Consider the following 22,478-nt stretch of genomic DNA (forward strand, 5'->3'; position numbering starts at 1 on the left):
TTGGGTAGAACTCTGGATGGTTTGTGAGGCATGATGTCGCTCATTGTGGTTTCATTGTTTCACAGCCTAACAAAGGAAATCTCTTAGGCTGATTTTCTTCCTTCTTGAAGTGAGGTCCAGAACTACTTGTTAACCTGTACAATTCTTGGAGGCTTGTCCAAAACTCAGCCGCAGATTCCTGAGGCCAGGGCAGCTTGGTTGAGTTAGGTGAGAGCAAGGCTTGGGATGGTGTGGGAAGGAGTTGGGGGCCTAGGGTGAGATTCAGATGGGAGAGGAGCCACAGCAATTGGTTTTTAGGTAGAAGAAACAGCCCTGAGATGACTGCCAGGGCTGAGGAACACTTGTGGGAGCCCATGGCAGGTCAGGGCTAGGGTGAGTAAGGCACCTGGGGTGCTACATTTAAGGAGGCACCCACTGTCAGGTTCCTGCGGGTACAGGGTGGCAGACTGAGAGTGAGCACCTCCTTAAATTTTCCTCCTGGGTGGGGCTTGGCTTGCTTATCCTACTCCAGGGTCATCTGGCAGTGCAGGATGGAGGGACCTTCTGGTTCCTCCAACATAGTTTCAACCTTAGCTCCTATTTTGGTTACCCAGAGGTTCAGATGAAAAATCTAAATAGCACACCTTTGGGAAGGAAAGTCTCAGATCGTTATGAGGCTTATACTGTAGTAAAGATGGAGATCACAGCTTAACAAGATGTAGACATTTGTCATTTAAGGTAAAAAAAAAAAAAAAGTAAAAAAAAATCTTCTTCCAAATTGGGGTCTGTTTATATCCCAGGTATATGGCTGGAGAGCTGAGATTTTTTTTTCCTCTTTCCTTCCCTTCTTTTCCTCTAGCTTTCTTCTTTTCTCTTTCAACTCTTTCCTTCTATTTCTTTCTCCCCTTTTCCTTCTTCTCTGTTTGATACTACTGAAATGACTGCCCTTCTTCTTTTTTTTTTTTTTCTTCCTCCTTCCTTTGCTTTCGTGGCTTAAAACAGATTCTGAGGGAAGAAAAGAATCAAATATCTGTTTCACAGCCATTTCATAAACAATACTGGCTCCTTTCTTTCGGTACCACAGGCAATGAAAAACACCGTGGGAGGACATTTGTGACAGTATAGTGATGAATTCATGACGACTTGGCAGAGTAGACTTGAAACAGGTCCACTGTGTTTCTCTGCATTTAGCTGAGACCAAACCAGAATGAATGCCCATGGGTGCACAGCTGGATACGTGAAACAAAGAGGTTTTCTAGTTTGTGATGAAAGGAAAATAATTTGGCAGCCGGGAGGGAGAAACGCTACCCAAACCAGAAGTGGAGTTTGTGTTTGCTTCAGCCAAACTGCTTCAAGCCCTGTCACACACTTCCGTGGACCTCAATTGTTGCAGAAATGTTTTTAAAGCCTTTCAGCTTTTGTTAAACCTCTCCAGAAGTTTATTTCAAAATAAAGGAGTTACTAACACAGCTTTTCCAACATGAGATCATATTCAACATATTTAACTTTTAAACAACTTGAACTTTTTGAACTAAGTTCTTTTTTCAAAGATTGCATTTGGGTGTAGTCACATCTCAAGTGAAACAGATTTTCAGAAGGATTAAAATATTCCAGTCTATCACACAGGAGGAAAGATTAACATGGTTCATACCATTCTCATTTTTCTTGCTGTTTAAAACTTTTGGTGATAAAGGATATGCTACAGACCCTATGAAGACAAGAAAACAAACGTGCAGTGGGAGCTAGCTGGAAGGCTGCATGTGATTCTGTAGAATGCGCACTACACAATGCTGGCGATTCTGTTCACATCAGAGCCATCGAACTTTGGTGTACCTATTACACTAATTCTCACCAAGCAAATCACTTGGAACCGTCTTGGGCAAGTGACCCCTACCCCATCCACACCCTCCAATTTGCAAAAAGGTGCCATCTGGGAAAGCAGTGGCCCTGATGCTGAGTTGATATTTGAATGGTTTATTTTTGCTCCTTTGGTCCTAGGCCTGTAACTGAATTGAAATGATTAGTTTATGTTGGTTGTATCCTGCTGTGCTTAAACTTAGGACCTTTCTCCTGACTTGCAGATCATTTGAAAACAAGCAAACCAAAAACAAAGCATGGGGTATTTGCATTCTTCAGGTCCCCTGGCTTCCATTGCTTTCTCCTGAGCCTAAATTGCTTCTTGCTGGGTTCTTCCTCTTAGTCCTTATTTTATGTCACTATGCTTGAGTCTTATGCTCTTAACCCCCCCTTTTTTAAGGATGAGGAAACTAAGGCCCAGAGAAGATAAATAATTTTCCTTTGGCCACATAGCCAGTCAGTGGCTGAACTAGGATTTGAACCCAGGCAATATGGCACCAATGTTCCTGCTCTTAACCACTCTACTCTTCTGCATCTCCCAGGTTGGTCTCTTTTCCCTGAACCCGGTGCCTCAGTTCGTAGTTCTAATTAAACTGCTCTGGCCATGCACTGCCAGACAGTGGACATCCCAAGGCCTTTACTGAGCCGCTCAATTAGATCTCTGCTGGACACTCATATGGCACTTGCTAGACCTCGTTGAAGACCAGCCCCAATTTGGACTGATTCCCAAAGCTCTGGTCCCTTCCAATTTCAATTTTCTCCTGTCTTCTGCTGACCCACAGCTGAGGTCCCAGCATGCCTTTTGGTGGGCTCCCCCAACCCCCACCCACCTTAAGACAGATGAAGACAGGAGGGGGCAATTGCGTTGAGGACCGTGCATTTCCTGAGCCTTGATATGCTGCCGAAGTCAGGAATCCTTTCACTCTTCTTCAACCTTCAGACTCACTGTGGCAGGTTCCTTCTTTTTAAGGGACTTATCTGTATATCCTCAGCACTTCACATGCCAGCCCCAATATCTCTGCTACATAGATGGAATTTTATTTCTTTATATTCACTTATCCCCTGACTTATTCCAAAAGGATTTAAGAGAGGTGTCAAGTACATGCATGTATAAATGCAAAATAATGAGATACATAAAATAAAATAAGTGGATAAGGAGAGTGGGACAGAAGAAAAGTGAGAGGCTTTGGAAGGGTCCGATAAAACCATGAGTAAGGCTGGTACAGCACATGTAAGGCCCTGCACATTCACTGTGACAGGGTTTGGGTGGGTAGGTGAGTGGGGCGGGCAGGGCAATGTGGAGAGAGGAAGAGAGTAGGCAAAACAATGCAATCCAGGATCACTGCTCTTGGCTGGATTGACAGACACTGGTATAGATCTTACAATGTTTAATGTGGTTTTAAAACCATGTTCTTTTTAAAAAAATGTTTGCTTATTTACTTATTTTTGAGACACAAAGAGAGAAGGGAGGGGGAGGGAAAGGGAGACAGAGAATCCCAATCAGGATCTGCATGCCCTCAATGTCCTTAAGCGCAGAGCCCAATACAGGGCCCGAACTCACCAAACATGATGAGATCATGACCTGAGTCGAAATCAAGAGTCCAATGCTCAACCGACTGAGCCACCCAGGTGCCCCCAAACCATGTTCTAAGTAAAACTAGTTCCATGGAATTTAATAAGGAATAAAAGGAAAATGAGGTGATGGCTGTGGTTTGTGATTTAGTAAGTTTGGAAAACATAGAGTTAGCAAAGTAAATACACTTCTTTTTTTTTTTTTTTTTAATGTTTATTTATTTTTGAGAGAGAGAAGCGGGGGAGAGAGAGAGAGAGAGAGAGAGAGAGAGAGAGGCAGAGAGAGAGGGAGACACAGAATCCAAAGCAGGCTCCAGGGGCATGTGGGCCACGAACCCATGAATGGCAGGATCATGATCTGAGCCAAAGCTGGACGCTTCACTGACTGAGCCACCCAGGTGCCCATGTAAATACATTTTTTTTTTTTACTGAAGATTTTTCTTACTATGCTCAGAGATATGGTAAGGAAGGTAATAGGATTACATTTATTTCTAGACTTTTGACCACAGGGATCATTCTTTTGGAAATTTAGAGAACCAATGTACTTAGAGAGACTTTGGGAAAGGGAGTATTGGTGGACAAGAAATGCTTTCCTGGAGGAGTTATTTTAAAATAAATGATCAGTAATTTTCAGTAATTTTCAGTAATTTTATATACTTTAAATATATAAAAATTAAAAATATCCACATTGGAAAAATATTATAGAAAAGCCAAGGGAAAATGACAAGCTGAGAAAGGATGACAGATAAAACAAAAAGCTAATTACCTTAATATATAAAGATTTGTGACCCATCAATTTATAAGATTACAAACCCACTAGAAAAATGGGCAAAGGGCATGAACAGGTGGAAAGAAAAACATACTTTATAAACATGTGAAAAATACTTATCCTCGCTCACAAATAGAAAAACACAAATTCAATAATAAAAAAAAAAGCTGCTACTTTTTTACTTATCAATGTGGCAAAACTTCAGGAGATTATTAATGTGTTGCATTGGCCAGGGTGTGGGGAAACAGGAAGTCTCCTTTGTTGGTGGGAAGATAAATTGCTGCAATCATTTGGAGGGGCAATTTGACAACTTCCATCACAACAGTCAAAATATAGCTAAACTCTGACCACATTTTAGCACCTCCACTACTGCTATCCATATCTGAACCACCACATCTCTCATTTGGAGTGCAATAGCCTCCTGCTTCCACTCTTGCTGCCTGTATTCTTTTTTTTTTTTTTTAATGTTTATTTTTGAGGGAGGGGAGGGGCAGAGAGAGAGGGAGACAGAATCAGAAGCAGGCTCTGAGCTGTGGAGCTCAAACCCATGAACCATGAGATCATGACCTGAGCCGAAGTCACTCAACGAACTGAGCCACCCAGGCGCCCCTGGAGTCTATTCTTAACACGCACTCAGAGCAAGTATTTCAAAACAAAAGCCAGATCATGTCACATGTCTAGCTCAAATCCCTCTATTGGCATCCCATTTCATTAAGAGCAAAAGCCAAAAACCCCCATAATGGGCTACACTGCCCTACATAATGTGGTCCTAGAATCTCTTTGATCTTATCTCTTATTTTGTCCTTCTTGCTTCCTTTGCTCCAGCCACACTGACCTATTTTATCTTGAACATGTCAGTGATCTTTCCATTCTAGAGCCTTTGCATGGCATGTTCCCTCTGCCTTGAATATTCTTTCCTACAATATACAAATCCAAATCCCTCACCTCCTTCAGGTCTTTGCTGAAATAGCACCTTCTCAGTGAGGACTTTACTGACCTAGAATTGCAACCTCCTGATCCCATTTCCTCTTGATCTTCTTATTTTTGTAGCTATTACCATCTTCTAGCATATTATAGGACTAACATATTTATTGTGGTTTTGTCTGTTTTTTTTTCTTTTCTGTTAGAATCTAAGGTCCACAAAGGTAGAAATTTTTGTTTTATCTATTGACAGTGCCTGACAACTGTTAATATTTATTTATAAATATATATATTTAAACATTTTTAGTGTTTATTTTTGAGAGAGAGAGAGAGAGAGCGCAAGCAGGGGAGGAGCAGAGAGAGGGAGACACAGAATCTGAAACAGGCTCCAGGCTCTGAGCTGTCAGCACAGAGCCCGATGCGGGGCTCGAACCCAAGAACTGTGAGGCCATGACCTGAGCTGAAGTCAGACGCTCAACTGACTAAGCCATCCAGGTGCTCCTATATATATATTTTAAATATTTATTGAATATTTTTGAATGATCCAGAAATTCTACTTCTAGGAATTGATTCTTTGACACACTTATGTACACAAAGCAAAATAAACATTGATAGTCATTGAACATAGTTTTTTGTAGCAAAGACTGAGCAGTTCTCCCAAGAGATTGAATATTTTCCAAAGGCGGTTATTCAAGGGATTGGATCGTGTCAAACCAGTTAGGTTTAAGTTGATTCTTGTCCCACCACCCCTTAGAAGTTGGGGGCTGATGTTGAAGACCAGATCAATTATAGTCAAAACAAACTACACCTCTGAGTAAAAACTTGGCATATGTACATGTATGTGGTATGGTACTTTTCCTATTTCTTTCAAATTGACGAATAAGGCTCAAAGTTGAGAACAGAGGTGTTCAGTTCCCACATGCTAAAGAAAGCTGCCAACAATTGTGATCAGACACTTCCCTTTGGGCTTACCAAGAGGTGCTGAATTAGTACTGTCACCTCAAACATCACCTCTTTATCCACATACTTATGTAAAAAGATTGAGGAATAACTCCAATGTTCGTTCTCCCAAGATATGAAGGGGCTCCAGAAGCCTTATTCACCAGGATCGGGGCTTATTCACCAAGAAGGGACTGAGGGTGGCTGACATTTCTTCTCCTGGCTGGATATAATTCCATGTGGAGACTTACTGTGCTGTTATCACTGGAAATGAGTTTACTTCTTGGAAGAGCTAACAGGTGCTCGGGTGGTTTGGAGGTGATCTGAACCCATATAATCTTTCTTATATGGAGATTTCTGCAAGGAGGCTTGCAGGGGCCATTGCAGAGCAGTAAAAAGTGATGAGGGTAGTTTGCGTTGGGAAGAGGAAGCGAGCAGCCCCACCTGCAGTTCTCCATGTCCTTTGGAAAAATGGAGGATGAATTTACAGGCTACTGGATCTTCCTGTGAAAGAGCATGAAGCAGAGAGTTGAGATATAGGCCATGAGGTTGTCCAGGCAGCCTCTGGTCCAAGTGGATGTATAGGGTTTGGAGGCTGTATTAGTTGGCTAGAGCTGCCATAGCAAAATGCCACAGATTGGGAGGCTTAAACAACAGGTTTTATTTTCTCATAGTTACGGAGGCTAGAAACCCAAGATCAAGCTGTTAGCGGCTTTGGTTTCTTCTGAGGCCTCTCTCCTTGGCTTGCAGATGCCTACGTGCTTGCTGCGTCCTCACATGATCTTTCCTGTGTGTGTGTGCAGCCCTGATATCTCTTTGTGTGTCTACATTTCTTTTTCTTAAAGGGATACCAGTCATATTGGATTAAGGTCCACCCTTACAGCTTCATTTTAACTCACTCACTCTTTAAAGGCCCTATCTCCAGTCACATTCTGAGGTACTGGAATTTTGTACTTCAATAAATGAATTTTGGGGGACACAATTCAGCTCATAACAGGGGCATAGGGTTTTTTTTTTTTTTTTTTTTTTTATGAAAAAAGCTGAAAGTAGACACAGATGCCAGTTTCTGAGGTGGCTCTCCACAATAGAGGAAGGTGTGGTGAAGCTGGGCACAATTCCAAGAAAATCATCCCACCTCTGGAGACACCTCTGTACCAGCAGAAGCTACCAGTAGCAGGTGGAACTAGATGGAGCCAGAGAAAGACTAGGCGAGCCTCTCAAAGATCCATAGGCTGCAAGTGATGTAAGAAAGTCTTCGCTTCTAAAGTAAACATTAAAAAAAAAAAAAGAAAAAAAGAAAGAGGCGCCTGGGTGGCTCAGTCGGTAAAGCAGCTGACTTCGGCTCAGGTCATGATCTCGTGGTCCGTGAGTTTGAGCCCCGCGTCGGGCTCTGTGCTGACAGCTCAGAGCCTGGATCCTGTTTCAGATTCTGTGTCTCCTGCTCTCTGACTCTCCCTCGTTCATGCTCTGTCTCTGTCTCAAAAATAAATAAACGTTAAATAAATATATATAAAAAAAGAAAGTCTCTGCTTCCGGTCTTCCCCACCCCCATCCAAAATGCCCAATCCAGAAAAGGAACCAGATCCTCTCCCTCTTCATCCACACAATGAAAGAGCACCTTCCCAATTCCAAGACCTTTGAAGCAGTGCTAGGTCCTCACTGAAGAGAGGTGGGGAGAAGAGACTTAAAGTGGATACGAGGTGGGAATTTTAAACAAATTAAAATGCAATTTAACTGATAGTGGCAAGACAGTTCCAGGATCTGCCAAAGAGGTCACCTAGGACAAGAAAGGAGATTCTTCAGAGCTCAGTTGAATGCAGTGCTTAAAAAAATAAGCTCTCACAATTTAAACTCCACTATTTGATATTTCTCCATAAACTGGATTGCTATCTCTCTGTATAAATAAAGGAGCATGTCTTGGAAAACACAACCGAACTATTTTTAGTAGTTATCTCGGGAAGGGGAGCTCACGATGAAGGCTGGTATGAGAAGAAAATGTACTTTTCACTCTATGCCCTTTTGAACTTTTAAAATAAATATCATTGTACATGTATTACTTAAGAAACCTCAAACAATTACAAACTAAAATAGTTGAAATTGTATGGTATTAATGAGCAGAAGACTGAGTTCAGAAATAACCCTGAAAGATACATGCCTATTCTGTATAAACTATTAAAGGAGTTTCTTAGCAGTGGGAACAATAGTTGTTGTAGGGCGAACCAGGGAAGCTCATAATGGAAAGAAAGAGAGGTGTGCTGGGAGGAAACCTAGTCAATGCATTTGGAGCAAGGTGTGAAGAAGATGGAGGGGAAGAGACTCGAATGTTAGAAACCAATGTGAACGCTGCTGCTGGCTTGCAGGGAGATAAATGTTGTGACAGATGCCTGCAAAGCTTTTGGCAAGGAATGGGGTTCCATTTGGTATGATGCATTTCAAGGTTAAGCTCCTTTGTGTCATGTAGATGTGGCATGTTTTTGGCTCCAGGCTGAACCTTGGGGTTTGGGATTTATATAATTGTGAAAAGCATTAAGTCAAGAGGCAATGCACAATGATTTGGTGAGTGACATTTGCTCTAATTCCTCACACATACGTTGAAGCAACAGACGTCACCCCCAAAATATCATGAAAAGATTCCAGCAAAATAGGAAGAGAAGAGAGAGGGGGTCACTTGAGTCAACACATGGATTAGGTTTATGCATGTATCATTTGTTTCCCTATACATGATTAATTCTTGGGTGTGTTGAGTGAATAAAAATTGTTAAATCATCGCAAAAACTGGCTTGAGAGTGGGGTGATAACCGTATCATCTTCCTGGAACTGACTTGGGCCAGGAAGGAAGGAGTTCTGATAAAGTGAGGTGCAAAACTGGATATTGGACTGATGCAATAAATGTTACTCATCCACACTAGTGCTTGCCTCAGTTCTTTTTGTGATATTTGAAGAGATAAAAGGAGGTAAAACTATAAAATGGTACCATAAATAATAAAAGCTGCAGGCGTCTGCCTTATTGTAGAAGGAATCTTTGCTGTTGAGGAGCACACTCCAAGGAGTCTACTGGAGCTTACAAAATGCAGCTGTTGGATTTAACTTGATGCTTGATAGAAAGTTTAGAATATAAAAAGTAGAAGAGCTTAAAGGTCTAGAAAGGAAATAAAAAATAAAAAGGAAATATTAAAAAAATAAAACCAAAAAATCCAGAAGATCAGAGAAAGAGAGGAAAAAAAAAAAAAACCCAAAACAAAACCCAGTCCAAAGTCAGTCAGCAAGAGCTGCACACAAAGTTCAAGGTGGTCGTTGAAAAAAATTCTGTTGATGGGATGTCTTCCAGGGGGCAAAGAGCCAAGAAAGCAGAAAGCTCTTAGCTTGAGCAGTTACCTGTAAGTACATAAGGATGTCTGCTAATTACCGATACAGAGCAAAACAGCAGGGGAAAAACCTAGCCTTCTCATCCTTGGGAAACTTGAAAAGTGTTACTCATCTCCCTCCACCAGCACACACACAATAGGTGCTTGTCCAATTCTTTATTGTCTGAAATTTGGCATATTATGCATACAGACAGCCCATACAGCCTAGTTACAGTCAATTAGACAATTGGCAGGAAAAGCAGGGAGTCACTGCATTCCTTTTTTCAAACAATTTCCTTTTAAAGAAGAAATATATGGAGAATATGACAGCAATAAAATAGCCCAGCTATAACTGCCAAACATCAATAAAACTATGATTCCAAGTTTACATGAGATGGCGCATTTTAGCTTTGTGTTCAACAGTCATTTAGTTCCTGCAATACTAAAAAAAGCTATTCTATGTCCAACTTAATAAAAATCTTTACAGCATTTTTGCATAACCAACACTTTTCAGCTGAGATTCAGATAAAAAAGAATTTATTTATTTATTTATTTATTTATTTATTTATTTATTTATTTAATTTACTGCCAAACTAGTTTCCATACAACACCCAGTGCTCATCCCAACAAGTTTCCTCCTCAATACCTATCACCCACTTTCCCTTCTCCCCCACCTCCCATCAACCCTCAGTTTGTTCTCTGTATTTAAGAGTCTCTTATGGTTTGCCTCCCATAAGAGGGAACTTTTTTTACGTGGATGGAACTGGAGGGTATTATGCTAAGTGAAATAAGTCAGTCAGAGAAAGACAGATCCCATATGTTTTCACTCATACGTGGATCTTAAGAAACTTAACAGAAGACCATGAGGGACGGGAAGGGGGAAAAAAGATATAAACAGATAAAAAAGAATTTAGTTTAAATTGAAAAAGTTTATCGGGAAAAATATTGGTATGAATTACCTCACTAAGCTCTTAGAAAAATTAGAAATAGCGGAAAGTCAATTCTCTTATTCCTGAAAACTCAGGAGACAAAACCCTAACTCCATGTTGAGACTCTAGAACAATATGAAATGTGAAATTTCATCAAGTTTCTCTCTTTTTGTATTTAATCTAGAATGTTTGGAAAACATGTTCATTCACAAAACCTATTTTGTCTTTACTAGTCTATAGTATAGAATTTATCCTGAGGCACCTGGGTGGCTTAGTCATTTGAGCGTCTGATTTTGGCACAGGTCATGATTCCAGGGTTGTGGGATTGAGCCCCATGTTGGCCTCTGTGCTGCTTAAGATATTCTTTCTCTCTCTCTCTCTCTCTCTCTCTCCCCCCCCACCCCGCCCCGTCTCTTTCCCCTGCGCATGCTCTCTCTCTCTCTCTCTCTCTAAAAAAAGGATTTATCCTGTAACATTGTCATGTTTCTTTTTCCTTGCAGTATTTCCCGAAATATCTAATTTCACATATTTTATGAAATTCACTTGGAATGCCTGTGATGGTTAAGTTTATGTGTCAATTTGGCTAGATCATGGTACTCAGATGTTTGGCTAAACATTTATGGATTATGTAAAGGTATTTTTTGGATGAGATAAATGTTTAAATTAGACTTTGAGTGAAGAAGATGACTTTCCGTGATGTTGGTGGGCCTCATCCAATACGCTGAAGGTCTTGAGAAAAAAGACTGACCTCTCTGAAGAAGAGGGAATTTTGCCAGCAGATGAATTTTGCCTTTGAACTCAAATTACAGCATTATTTCTTCCCTGGGTATCCAGCCTATGTGCCTGCCTTAGAGAGTTTGGACTTGCCAGTCTCAATAATTACATGAGCCAATTCCTTAAAATAAATCTCTCTCTCCATATATGCACATATTCTACTGGCTCTGTTTCTCTGGAGAACCCTAATATAATATACATATTCTTTGAACAGCAAAGAATTAAAGGAAATTTATTTTATTTTATTTTGCAACCGAAAATGCATTTGGCTCAGAAAAAAAAAATAATTCTGATCAATAGAGTGCGATATCAAAGTGTTGTCTACAGCATCTCAGAGGAATGTAGGTATCTTAACTCTTTCCTCCATTAAAAATTTCTTATAAGAAACATATTGGATTGACAGTTTTAATTATTATGCGACCTTCAGAGGTTGCTAATCTCTGGGATTCCAAAAAGTGAAGTCACATCTAGTCTTCCCAATCAAGCAGTCCCCCATGCCCTATATCAAGAACTTCATATAGAAAAAATACATAATGGTTTTCTGATAACTACAGGCATTTTTTAAATAACATAAATCATTATTGTAGACAAATTTTTGACATGCATTAATTTTTAGCATCCTCTATATTACTGATTCTGAAAAGATAATTATATAAAAGAAAGTTTTGTTTGTTCTCTAAATATTAAAAAGACTTTTTTAAAGGCAAATTTGCAAGTCAATCCTAGACTCTATTTAAAGAGTAAGAGGACGGAAATAGCAAAAACAATTTGAGAATATGGACTGAGGAATGTGGCTTAGCAGATAGCAAGACTTTTAATGAAGCGGCAGTAATAATCGGTATAGGAATAAACCAACAGACCAATACAACAGAATAGAGAGCCAGAAATATTGTCATGTATATATAGATGTTTGGTAAATGAAAGAGTTGACATTATAAAGTGGTGGGATAGACCCACAAACCTCAAATCATAAAGGAAAATATTTTTGCCTGATAAATTTAGAATGTAAGCCTAACATGGCAGAAGATTTCATAAGTGAGGTGAACAGAAAAACCATAGACCATGAGAAATTATTTTCAAAGCATATAACTGAGTAAGAATTAATACTTTGAATATGCATAAGAATTTTTTAAATGCTATTTATTTTTGAGAGAGAGAGAGTGGGGGAGGTGCAGAGACAGAAGGGGACAGAGGATCTGAAGTGGGCTCCATGCTGACAGCAGAGAGAGCCCGACACAGGGCTGGAACTCAGCAACAGTGAGATCACAACCTGAGCTGAAGTCAGACACTCAACCAACTGAGCCACCCCGGGCCCCATGCAGAAAATTTCTATAAATCAGTAAGAAAAAAAAAGCATAGTTGGAAAATGGACAGGAGATATGAACAAGTGATGAACAGAATTACAACCTGAGTGGCCAATAAGCATATGAAAAAATGCTGAAGTTCACTGATAATCAGGAAACTTAAGATTTAAAAATGAGATTACTCAAAGTGAGCATTTCATACTCATTGGAAGCCTAAAAATATTAAGTATTATATAATATGAAGGGAAATAGAAACCCATACCCTGCTGATGGCAACATAAATTGGTATATACTGTAGTAACTTGAATACATCTAATATAGTCATAGATTTCTATACTCTTACATAGATGCCCGAGAGAATGCTTAGAAATATGCATAATGAGGCACACAAAAATGCTCTTTGGAGTATAACTTCTAATAGCCAAAATGTATATACAACATGTTAATAGAGGAATGGACAAAAAATTGTGGCATATTGAATATACGTAGCAGTTAACACGAACAAACTGTTGTATCATTTTGAATAAATCTAAAAAACATGGTACTAAATGAAAATGCAAGTTGCAGAAGGATTCATAGGCTAGACTAATATTGAAGTAAATCTTTTAAAGTATCCCACGCTATTATATATTTGGGACAAATACACACATAGTAAGAGTATAAAAATATAGACAGAAATGATAGACCCCATATTCAGAGCAGATGAATAAGGATGAATGAAGACTTTGGGAAGGTTACAAGGGAGTTTTAGATACACCGATACTGTCCTTTTACTTACAATGAATCTGGTGAGGATGGGCTAGAAGTGGAAGAGGAGGGAGCCAGCATTTGTTGGAAGCTTCACTGCAGTAGAGGAGTGGTTGCTCCATTGTTTGGTTGGCAGTGTCTTCGCATTTCTGAGCCAGGGCAGACAGTGGGGAGGGGCAAAGCATCTTTCTACCTTCTTTTCAGCCATCAGGTTTTCTGCAACCCAGTGCCAACACATTCATGGATCACCAATTATATTTCTCAATCCAATTCTAAGGGCTTTACAAATAGTGGCCATTTCTCCAGATTTGGGCAATTGAGTGCCAGTGCTAGTTTTCATTGCTGTGAGTTCTCATCACTTATTGGGGCTCTTTTTAAGCATCTGTATTAGTCAGAGTAGGTTAGACTGTAGTGTAATAATAAATAAACATTGCAAATCACAGTGGCTTAAACCGGTCCAGGTTTCTTTCTAGTTCCTGCAGTATCCAATGCAGATGTTTGTAGTCAGGAGGCTCTCTAGGGTGGTTCTCCAACCAGTATACTACTGGATTCAGGCTTCTTACCTTGTGCAGCTCTGTCACCATAGCCATAGGGATGGAGGAGAAAGATAGTGACAGATTGTGAAGGATGTTCAGCAGCCAGTTCTGAATGTGGTATACTTCACTTTTGGCCAATGCCACCAGCCAGAACTCAGTCACATAGTCCCACCTGGCCATAAGGGGTCCAGGGAATGTAGCCATTCTCTCAACCTGAGAGGAAAATAAATGAGTTTGGTGTATTTATAGCATTGTCCAGCCACCACATTTTATTGAGAATGTAAGACTCTGAGACAGAATTTAAAACTATTGTGTTTCATTTTTTAACTTTTGCTTTTAATTATTGACTTAGTTATCATTAATCACGTGATAAACCCTGCAAACTCACCACCCTAAATATGAGCAAGGACGTTGATAAAATCCTACAACTAACTAAATGGTCTTCCCTTCTTCTATTCCCTGACTCTCCACACAAAATTACCATCATTCAGAAACTGTACTGATCATTACATTGTTTTTCTTTCTGTAAAAATATCAGGATTATCCTGAGATAATTTGAGATTCACATACCTTTTCAGTAGTATCAGAGAGAGATCCTGTGTACCCTTTACCCAAATTCCCCAAGTGGCGACATCTTAAAAAACTATAGTACAACATTATAACCAGAATGTTAACATTGATATAGTCAAGATATAAAATATTTCCATCACGAGGGGCACCTGCCTGGCTCAGTCTGTTAAGTGTCCATCTGACCCTTGACTTCAGCTCAGGTCAAGATCTCACAGTGGTGAGATGGAGCCCTGTGTCCTGCTCTGTGCTGACAGTCTGGAGCCTGCATGGGATTCTCTCTTACTCGCGCATGCTCTCTCTCTCTCTTCCTCCCTCTCTCTCTCTCTCAAAATAAATAAACACTAAAAAAAATTTCCATCACAAAAAGGATCAGTTATGTTGTAGTCACACCAGCTTCCCTCTGGCCCTCAACCCCTTCTTAGCCCTAGTAACTTCTAGATTGTTCTCCACTTTTACAGTTTTGTCATTTCAAGCATGTTTTTAAAAATGGATCTGCTTCATTTGGGGATTGTTTGTTTGTTTGTTTTTGTTTTTTTCCCTCAGCATAATTCTCTGGAAATTCATCTGGACTGTTGCATGTACCAATAGTTCATTCCTTTTAATTGTTCAGTAGTATTCCATGGTAGGGATGTACTACAGTTGTTTAACCATTTGCCCAACACGTAATAACTGGATCGTTTTCAGTTTTAATTTATACAAATAAAATTGCTCTGAATATTTGTGAACAGTTTTTTTTTTTAACATAAATCTTCATTTCTCTGAGATAGATGCCCAGGAGTGCCCTTGGTGAATTTTTATTGTTCCCTTGCCTTTCCATATAAACTCTAGAATAACCTTATCTACATCTATAAAACATCTTGCAGGGATTTTGGCAGAAATTATGTTAAACCTGTGTATCAATTTGGGGGGAACTGACAGCTTTCCTATGCTGAATCTATTAATCCACGAATGTGCTGTGGCTCTTCTTTTATTAAAATCTTTATTAATGTTCTATAGTTTGTAGTACAAGTCCTGTACATGTGGTGTTAGATTTACACATATTTTTGTGCGATTTTTAATGATATATTTTTAATTTTGGTGTCCACATGTATTTATTGCTAGTGTATAGAAATATAGTTGATATTTCTGTTTCTCTTGTATCCTACAACCTTACTGAATTCACTTATTAGTATTAGGAGGTTTTTTTTTTTTAATTCCTTGGGATCTTCTTTCTAATTTTAGTAAATGTGCTGCGGGAGGAAGCACCTTTGGATTTTCTATGTAGACAATCCGTCCTCTGCATAGGGACCCTTTTATACCCTCCTTTCTGATCTGTATGCTTTTATTTCATTTTCTTGCATTATTGCACTGGCTACACCTTCTAGTAGAACATAGAACAAAAATGGTCAAAGTGGATACCCTTATCTTATTCCTAATCTTCAGGGGAAAGCATCAGTCTTTCACCATAAATATAATATCAACTGATAGAAGGTTTTTTGTTTTTTGTTTTAAATTTTTTCACCTGTTGGGATGAGCACTGGGTGTTGTATGGAAACCAATTTGACAATAAAGTTCATATTAAAAACAAAAAACCAATTATAGATTTTTAAAAGATATTCTTTATTAGGTTCTTTATTCTTGTTTTTTTTTTTTTTTTCCTGAGAGTTTTTTTAAGTAAATGAGTATTGAATTTTGTCAAATATCTTTTCTGCATCTATTGATACAATCCTGGGATTTTTCTTCTGGGAATTTGTAAGGCTCCATTTGGTCATAGCTTAAAATTCTTTTTATATACTGTTTAATTCTAGTTGCTGATATTTTATTTTTATTTTAAGGATTTTATTAAAATATTTTGTTTTAAGGATTTTGCATCTATGTTCATTAGGGATCTTGGCCTATAGATTTCTATTTTAGTACTGCCTGTAGTTTTGGTATCAGGCTAATACTGGCCTCATAAATGAATTGGAAAATCTCCTTTTCCTTTCTATTGTATGCATTCTTGTTGGAAGAGATTTTGCAGATTGGTATCTAAAGTTCTGTTGATATTTTTGGTTGATTTTTTTCCTATTGTTTAGATTCGTTAGTTTCTACTTATTTTATTCTACTTTTTATTTGTCCATCCATTCTGCTATTGATCCAATCCAGTGAGGTTTTTATTTAATTAAAAAATTTTTGAGTTTTAAAATTTCCATTGGCTGTTCTTCCTACCTTCTTTGCTTATACTATGTTTTTTTACTGAGGCTTTTTATTTTTTCATTTGTTTCAAATGTGCTTATAATTTTGCACATGCATTTTATATCACAACTGCTTTAAAATCTTTACTAGATAATACTAACATTACTATCATCTCTGTCTTTTCAAATAACTATCTTTTTTAAAAAAATGTTTATTTTTGAGAGAGAGAGAGAGACAGAGCATGAGCAGGGGAGTGGCAGAGAAGGAGGGAGACACAGAAGCTGAAGCAGCCTCCAGGCTCTGAGGTATCAGCACAGAGCCTGATGTGGGGCTCGAACTCGTGAACTGCAAGATCATGACCTGAGCTAAAGTTGCACATTGAACTGACTGAGCCACACAGGTGCCCCTCAAATAACTATCTTTTCAATTCAGCTTTAGATCTTCATGATTTTTGGTCTGATAAGTGATTTTTCAAATAAAACCTGGACATTTTGGGTATTATGAGATTCTGGATTTTATTTAAACCTTTTATTCTGTTTGGCTTCCTCTGATACCTCTGTGGCAGAGTAAGGGAGGGCCCTGCCTCATTACTACCAGGTAGGTGTAGAAGTCCAGGTTCTCTACCTGGCCTTTGTTGACACCCAAGGGTGGGAGTTTTAGTTACTGCTGGGCAGGATTGGGAGTTCTGGCTCCTTACTAGGCCATCAGTGATACTCCCCTGGCAGAGAGGGGCATGGATACCTCAGCTGCTCCTCATGTGATCTCCCTGTAGCCTCATTACTGCTGATTGGTGATGAAGGTCCTGAATCTCCCCAAGGCTTCCTCTCACACCACCACAGTGGAAAGAAAGAGCACTCTGTTACTGCCAGGTTGAAGGGGAAATCTAGGTTCCCCACCTTGTCTCCACTGAACCCAGGGAGGACTTCATTACCGTGTGGTGGAGATGAAAGTCCTGGCTTCCCACACTACTGTCTTTCACATTAGTGGTTTGGAGTTCTTTGTTATAGCCTCATGTGGTGGTGGAGGGGGTGGTGGGATTGTGGTGGTGGAGGGGTAGAAGTCAAGCCTGTTCACTTAGTTTTTGCTGGCATGGGCTGGGCCATAGTTTTTCTGGGGTGTTTGCTAGAATAGAGCAGTTTTTGCCTACAGGTTCTCTGTCTTGCTAGGCTGTCCCTTTCCTGGCTCTTTGACTAGGGAGAGGAGGCGTTTGTTTGGGGCTTTTTTCTCTGTGTCCATGGGTGTTTCTATGTTGCTGACTTCTTCAGCTTTAAGTCTGGTGTACATAAAGCAAAGAGAAAACACAGAAAGCTCACCAGCATATCCTTCAGTGGGTCCCAACATCCCTAGATGGCTCTCCACTTTTCAGGTCTTCTGATATTTGGTTTTTTTAATTTATAAATTTGAGGTATATAACATTATGTTAGTTTCGGGTATACAACATGACGATTCTACATATATTGTGAAATGACAGCAATAAGTCTAGTGAACATCTGTCAGCATACATAGTAGCAAAACATTTTTTTTTTTTCTTGTAAGGACTTTTAAGATCCACTGTCTTGGCAACTTTAAAATATGCAATACAGGGGCGCCTGAGTGGCTCAGTCGGTTAAGCGTCCGACTTCAGCTCAGATCACGATCTCGCGGTCCGCGAGTTCGAGCCCTGCATCGGGCTCTGGGCTGATGGCTCAGAGCCTGGAGCCTGCTTCCGATTCTGTGTCTCCCTCTCTCTCTGCCCCTCCCCCGTTCATGCTGTATCTCTCTGTCTCAAAAATAAATAAACGTTAAAAAAATTAAAAAAAATATGCAATACAGTATTATTGACTATAGTTACCATGATGTACACCATGCTATATAAGCTGACCTCAGCAACCTGCACTTGAACTGCCATGGCGAGATTTTTTTTTTTTAAGTTTCAGTCTATGAAGAACTACTTGGTGATATATATACTTATATATCTATTTATTTATTTAATTTTTAATTCCAGTGTACTTAACATACTACTTTCTTATGCCATACACAAAAATAAACTTAAAATGGATTAAGGACCTAAATGTAAGGCTTGAAACCATAAAAGTTTTAGTGGAGAGCATAGGCAGTAATCCCTCAGACATTGGACGTAGCAACATCTTTCTAGATATGTCTCCCGAGCCCAGGGAAACAAAAGCAAAATTAAACTATTGGGATTACATGTAAATAAAAAGCTGCACAGCACAGGAAACAACCAACAAAACTAAAGGAACTACTGAATGGGAGAGGATATTTGCAAATTACATAGCTGATAAACAGTTACTATCCAAAATATATAAAGAACTTTTACAACTCGACATCCAAAACACAAATAATTCAGTGAAAAGATGGGCAGAAGACATGTACAAACATTTCTCCAAAGAAGACATACAGCTGACCAACAGACACATGAAAAGATGCTAAATATCACTCATCATCAAGGAAATGCAAATGAAAGCCACAATGAGCACGTCACACCTGATAGAATGTGACGATTTTTGAGATGGAAGACCAGCTGCTCTGGGACTCCAACGTCCTCCTGGCGAGGGAAGAAGAGGCGTTCCTGCACCAGGCTGTGAAGCAGCTGTGGCACGAGATCCCCAGGCCTCAACTCAAGGAAGAAGGAACCATGAAAGGCGGTGCTCTTTGTGCGCTTGAAAAGCAGTTTCCACACGGAGGCAGCTCCACCGTGGCGCTCCAGCGTGATGCGGTTTGACGGGAAAATCGATCCCAGGTGGGTCCTGTTACCGGAGCCAGGCGCAGAGCAGTAACTTTGCACCGGAAGAGCTTCCAGCGGATCCAGCCACGTGGTGCGCACTCAGTCCGCGGGGGAACGTGTGGAGTACGGCTCCCCCGGGGAAGAAGCCGCAGCCCCGCTTTTTTTTTTTTTTGCCCCAGCAGATGCCGCTGGCTACTGGGCCGGAGGAAGCGTGGCCCGGCAGAGATTACCGGTACAGTCCAGGACCTGGACGGCGGTATCCTCAGTGGCCTCTGCCATCTCTGTCTGCTGCCTCCATGGGACCCATCGGGCAGCTGCGTGAGAAGCCCCAGCCCCATCCATCCTGCGGAAGTGAAGATAAGCCTCCCTGCCCCGCGACCCACCAATTGTGGACAGGCTTGCAAACCATTCTGATGAGTTCTGGCTGATTGTGTTTCCAGTGACAGAGAAGGGAGACGGCCCCGTAAGCCACGTTGCTTCATGTCTACACCTCTTGGCAGCCTCCACCAAGTTGTTAATCGCATTCATCCACCACTGCCCACCAAAAATGTTTCAGAGGTGCCTCCGGGGCAGCTGTTGTAATAAACCCTGACATCTGTTGATCATATCTCCATTCCGAAGAGGTCAGTTGCCAGGAATACCATGACATGGCACGTTATTTACAGAGTTACAGATTTTGGGAAACCTCCATAACCTAGAGGTGAGGGATAGGCATGCTGACTGCTGTTTTCCTGATGAACAGGAGCTGCTATGTTTTCAGTTGTCATGTCAATTTTTAAGCTCTTCGCAGGCAGGAGGAGGTCATGTCCCTCCAGCTGACAAGCCTGAGGAATCCCCTGAATCTGAGCTTCATTCTTCTACCGCTGTCTCCCCATTCGGGTACAGTCCTGGCTTCTATGTGTTTAGCGACTGGATGAGCTGAATGAAGAAACTGAAGCCGTCAAAATTATACTGTGTGAAATATCTCTTGGTCTCCGGAAAAAGATATTTCTTCTTTTGCTGATGGCTAATGTAAGTAAATACGATTGAGTAGTGAAGAGAAAATTCTATAACAACCTCTTAAGTACCAGCAGGTGGAGGCCACTGGGTGTAGTTTTGTTGGCTGGGGTCACCAATACTCCAGGCATATCCTAGGTGGGTGAAATAGATGAAGGGGGTCAAAAGTACAAACTAACAGTTATAAAATAAGTCACGGGGATGTCATGTACAGCATGATGTTTGCCTTATATATTAAAAGCAGAGGTTTTAGTTCTACTTAGTGGGAAGAATAGGGAAAGATACATCTATGCTCCCAGAAGTGGAAGTTACTTTCCTTTTTATACAGATAGATTAATTGTATTTTTACTTATTTTTATGTAGCCTTTATTTTAGTTATTTTTAACTTTCCAGAAAGAACATCATGCTCAACTTACTCTTTAGGGACTTTATTTTTCCACTTTAATAGCTTGTTGTTAGGAGTTATCTTATGCCAAGCAAGTCCCTGTGTAGTTAATTAGTTCTACTATATATATACGTGTGTATATATATACATATATATATGTATATATATGGCATGCTTCATTCATGCAGTTTTCCTGTGAATAAATATTTGTGATGTTTTCAGGTTTTTGCTATTGTGAACAGTGCTTGTATGGACAGTCTTTTACATGTATCCTGTCCTACATGTGTTAGAGTTTCTATTGAGATATACCTAGGAACAGAATGAATTGCTAGGCTACGGACTATGTAAATCTTCAACTATATAATATAATGCCAAATTCTTTAACAAAGTGGTTGCACTAATTTGTGTTACAGATTCTTACTAAATTGAAGTCTAAAATCTCTCCCAAACAGTAAGCTGATGGGGTGATTGTGGGACTCCCCTCAAATTTCCCTTCTCTCTGGCATCATTTGCTGTCAATTATTGCATAATGACCAATATCTAAAAACTACTGTTCCATATATATTTGCTTTTTTGTTTTTGTTTTTTTTTTGTTTTGTTTCTGGCAGATGAGTCAATCTGATTTTTTCATCTTGTTTGGAATTAGAAGTCTTTTAAAATCATTTTAACTCCTATTTTTCCTATAATAATTGCCTCTATTTATTTATAAAATCATTTGTATCTTTTCTCTATTTATCTTGATTAATTTTGCCAAAGTTTATTTACTTTGTTTTTCCAAATAGCCATATTTTGGCGTTTTAGCTTTGTTAGTCTTCTCTATTCTTTGTTTTCATTTATCTCTTGTATTTTCTTTACCTTTATCCTGTTGTTCCTTTTCTGATCTCTTAAGATGGACAATTAATTCATTGATTTTTGAGGCTTTGAATTTTTTCCCTCAATAGTCATGTTTAAGGCTATAAATTTCCCTCAGATCACTGCTTTTTTTTGCATCACATAAATTTTGATATAGAATTAAAAAAAGTTAAATCAGTTCTAGATACTTTATTTTATTTTTTTAAGTTTATTTGTTTGGAAAGAGAGAGAGCATGCTCAAATGAGCAGGGGAGGGGCAGGAAGAGAGAGAGAGCGAGAGCGAGAGCGAGAGAGAGAGAGAGAGAGAATCCCAAGCAGGCTCTGCACTGTCAGCACAGAGCCTGATGAGGGCCTTGAACTCATAAACTGTGAGTGAGCTCATGACCTGAGCCAAAACCAAGAGTTGAACACTTAACGGACTGAATCAACCAGGGGCCCCTCAGTTCTAGACATTTTAAAATTTCCATTATGATGTCATTTTAATCCACAAGTCATTTATCAGGGCTTTGAAAAATAAATTTTGAGTAAGTAGGAATTAAAAATTTGTATTTGTATATTAATGTCTAATTTAATTGCATACTTATTTTTATAAAATTATTGAGACTTTATGTCCTAATTCATGATAATTTTTATGACTAGTCATCTGTACTTGAGAATAATATTTTTATTCTAAGTGTCAAATGTTCTTTAGGTTAAGTTTTTTAGTTGTGTAATTCAGATCTTGTATATCTTTGTCATTTTTTTTTCTCTTTGACTTCTCAATAATTGAGAGTAGTGTGCTGAAATCCCTCTCTAAAATAGTGGATTTATTACTCTGTTCCTGCAGTTCCAATAAAATTTACTTCATATACTTTCAGGCAATTTTATTAGTAACTACATATTTAAAACTATTTTATCTTCTTGGATAATTGCATTAAATAGTGAATTGAATTCTCCGTCCTTAATAATACGTTTTACTTTGACATTTATATGTTGTTAATAATGGCTGTAGCAACTTTCTTTTGGTTAAATTTGCTTCATATTTAATTTTCTATCCTTTTACTTTTAACTTTTATGTGTTCTTATGCTTTAGGAATATCTTTTATAAACAGCATATTTTAGATTTTATAAAATCCAACTGTGACT

The 22,478-nt window shown here is 39.3% G+C and overlaps 1 pseudogene; it reads right to left on the reverse strand.

Moving 5' to 3' along the window:
* Positions 1 to 19,008: 19,008 nt before the first annotated feature.
* On the reverse strand, positions 19,009 to 20,414 carry LOC123610389 (annotated as a pseudogene).
* Between the last annotated feature and the right edge of the window lie 2,064 nt (positions 20,415 to 22,478).

Source organism: Leopardus geoffroyi, chromosome C2, assembly GCF_018350155.1.
Source record: "Leopardus geoffroyi isolate Oge1 chromosome C2, O.geoffroyi_Oge1_pat1.0, whole genome shotgun sequence".
Lineage (NCBI taxonomy): Eukaryota > Metazoa > Chordata > Mammalia > Carnivora > Felidae > Leopardus > Leopardus geoffroyi.